At 50.7% G+C, this 2,500-nt stretch overlaps 7 non-coding genes across 7 annotated transcripts in view; 2 read left to right on the top strand and 5 right to left on the bottom strand.

The window, feature by feature from the left end:
• trnad-guc (transfer RNA aspartic acid (anticodon GUC)) overlaps positions 1-5 on the bottom strand; it is a 72-nt gene extending 67 nt beyond the window's left edge. The window contains exon 1 of the tRNA in view: positions 1-5. This exon is cut by the window's left edge and continues 67 nt beyond it. This is a non-coding gene — a tRNA (tRNA-Asp).
• Positions 6-109: 104 nt separating this feature from the next.
• Positions 110-180, bottom strand: trnad-guc (transfer RNA aspartic acid (anticodon GUC)). Its single transcript has one exon. It is a non-coding gene; the product is annotated as a tRNA-Asp (tRNA).
• Positions 181-338: 158 nt separating this feature from the next.
• trnaq-cug (transfer RNA glutamine (anticodon CUG)) lies at positions 339-410 on the top strand. The gene has a single exon. It is a non-coding gene; the product is annotated as a tRNA-Gln (tRNA).
• A 732-nt stretch (positions 411-1,142) lies between these two features.
• On the bottom strand, positions 1,143-1,214 carry trnad-guc (transfer RNA aspartic acid (anticodon GUC)). Its single transcript has one exon. It is a non-coding gene; the product is annotated as a tRNA-Asp (tRNA).
• A 104-nt stretch (positions 1,215-1,318) lies between these two features.
• trnad-guc (transfer RNA aspartic acid (anticodon GUC)) lies at positions 1,319-1,389 on the bottom strand. The gene has a single exon. It is a non-coding gene; the product is annotated as a tRNA-Asp (tRNA).
• Positions 1,390-1,547: 158 nt separating this feature from the next.
• trnaq-cug (transfer RNA glutamine (anticodon CUG)) lies at positions 1,548-1,619 on the top strand. The gene has a single exon. It is a non-coding gene; the product is annotated as a tRNA-Gln (tRNA).
• A 732-nt stretch (positions 1,620-2,351) lies between these two features.
• Positions 2,352-2,423, bottom strand: trnad-guc (transfer RNA aspartic acid (anticodon GUC)). Its single transcript has one exon. It is a non-coding gene; the product is annotated as a tRNA-Asp (tRNA).
• Positions 2,424-2,500: the final 77 nt, after the last annotated feature.

The following is a 2,500-nucleotide window of genomic DNA, read 5'->3' as shown; positions in this document are numbered from 1 at the left end:
GAGGACACGGTAGTCTGACTCGGAGCGCCGTGCTAGCTCACGAGGTTACACGCGGCAAAGAGGCCAAATCAACTGAAAGCAAGGCCAACGACGGTCCACGCAAGAGCAGGGCATTGGCCGGGAATCGAACCCCGGCCTCCCGCGTGACAGGCGAGAATTCTACCACTGAACCACCAACGCTTCCGTGACGAGCCAGACGTGACGTCACGTGACAGAACGCCGTCATGCCGTCACGCTAAGACGGGAGGCGAGGGGGTTAGAAAGGGTTACAAAAGGGTTACAAAAGCCAGAGAGATGCACAGTCTCTTTCGTGAGTCTTTCCGTCGGCCTCACGGTGGGGTTCCATGGTGTAACGGTCAGCACTCTGGACTCTGAATCCAGCAATCCGAGTTCAAATCTCGGTGGAACCTACAAGAGCTTTTTATCTGAGAACCCAAACCCGCCCTTGACAGCGGCTGCTTGGTTTCAACCTTCTTCTCAGGACACAGGGTTTGGGACCAATCATCGTCCTGTGAAGAACTGCTGGCAGATCCGGGCGTGGTTGAAGTCAGCCCCTGCTGGACAGATGGTTCCACGTGTCCCGCTTTTTTGTGCAAGTGTAACGCTGAAGAATACGCGTTGTTCAGTTATTGCTAAAGGGACATGTAAAACCATGCCCCCTAATAGTGTTACCATGGTGTTGGTGTGGGGACAGTGGGATGGGGGCTGCATTCGCCCATTCTTGTGTGGAGCGGTGCCGGGTGAACCCCCTTCTTGGGATGTTCGGGATAAATCCCCTTTCATCAAGTTACAAACACAAATATTCGTGTTTTTCATATAATGTTGTTAAGAAGAGCCAAGTTAGCTACTTTAAATGATGTTATTCATCTAGTCTAGGTAACTTCAGTCATTTGAGGAGTGATGCGATGGTTCTGATAGCCGCACGTGTTAGCGACGAGAAACGTAAAACTATACGATCACGACTCATTTTCTGTTCTATTGTAAATGTGTTTTTGCTCATTCTTGTTTGGAGCCATGCCGGATGTCCCGAACAGCCACCCGGTCATCTTACTGCAACACACGAATGTCTGACAGAAATAAAGTGTCCTTCAAATCAAGTTCTGTGAGATGCCAGTGAACCACACTAAGCAAAAAGAGCATTTCTCCCCGTCAGGGAATTGAACCCTGGTCTCCCGCGTGACAGGCGGGGATACTGACCACTATACTAACGAGGACACGGTAGTCTGACTCGGAGCGCCGTGCTAGCTCACGAGGTTACACGCGGCAAAGAGGCCAAATCAACTGAAAGCAAGGCCAACGACGGTCCACGCAAGAGCAGGGCATTGGCCGGGAATCGAACCCCGGCCTCCCGCGTGACAGGCGAGAATTCTACCACTGAACCACCAACGCTTCCGTGACGAGCCAGACGTGACGTCACGTGACAGAACGCCGTCATGCCGTCACGCTAAGACGGGAGGCGAGGGGGTTAGAAAGGGTTACAAAAGGGTTACAAAAGCCAGAGAGATGCACAGTCTCTTTCGTGAGTCTTTCCGTCTGCCTCACGGTGGGGTTCCATGGTGTAACGGTCAGCACTCTGGACTCTGAATCCAGCAATCCGAGTTCAAATCTCGGTGGAACCTACAAGAGCTTTTTATCTGAGAACCCAAACCCGCCCTTGACAGCGGCTGCTTGGTTTCAACCTTCTTCTCAGGACACAGGGTTTGGGACCAATCATCGTCCTGTGAAGAACTGCTGGCAGATCCGGGCGTGGTTGAAGTCAGCCCCTGCTGGACAGATGGTTCCACGTGTCCCGCTTTTTTGTGCAAGTGTAACGCTGAAGAATACGCGTTGTTCAGTTATTGCTAAAGGGACATGTAAAACCATGCCCCCTAATAGTGTTACCATGGTGTTGGTGTGGGGACAGTGGGATGGGGGCTGCATTCGCCCATTCTTGTGTGGAGCGGTGCGGGGTGAACCCCCTTCTTGGGATGTTCGGGATAAATCCCCTTTCATCAAGTTACAAACACAAATATTCGTGTTTTTCATATAATGTTGTTAAGAAGAGCCAAGTTAGCTACTTTAAATGATGTTATTCATCTAGTCTAGGTAACTTCAGTCATTTGAGGAGTGATGCGATGGTTCTGATAGCCGCACGTGTTAGCGACGAGAAACGTAAAACTATACGATCACGACTCATTTTCTGTTCTATTGTAAATGTGTTTTTGCTCATTCTTGTTTGGAGCCATGCCGGATGTCCCGAACAGCCACCCGGTCATCTTACTGCAACACACGAATGTCTGACAGAAATAAAGTGTCCTTCAAATCAAGTTCTGTGAGATGCCAGTGAACCACACTAAGCAAAAAGAGCATTTCTCCCCGTCAGGGAATTGAACCCTGGTCTCCCGCGTGACAGGCGGGGATACTGACCACTATACTAACGAGGACACGGTAGTCTGACTCGGAGCGCCGTGCTAGCTCACGAGGTTACACGCGGCAAAGAGGCCAAATCAACTGAAAGCAA

This window comes from Osmerus eperlanus, chromosome 15 (assembly GCF_963692335.1).
Source record: "Osmerus eperlanus chromosome 15, fOsmEpe2.1, whole genome shotgun sequence".
NCBI lineage: Eukaryota > Metazoa > Chordata > Actinopteri > Osmeriformes > Osmeridae > Osmerus > Osmerus eperlanus.
Note: the sequence above shows the minus strand (reverse complement) of the source record. Positions and strands in the feature narration are given on the sequence as shown.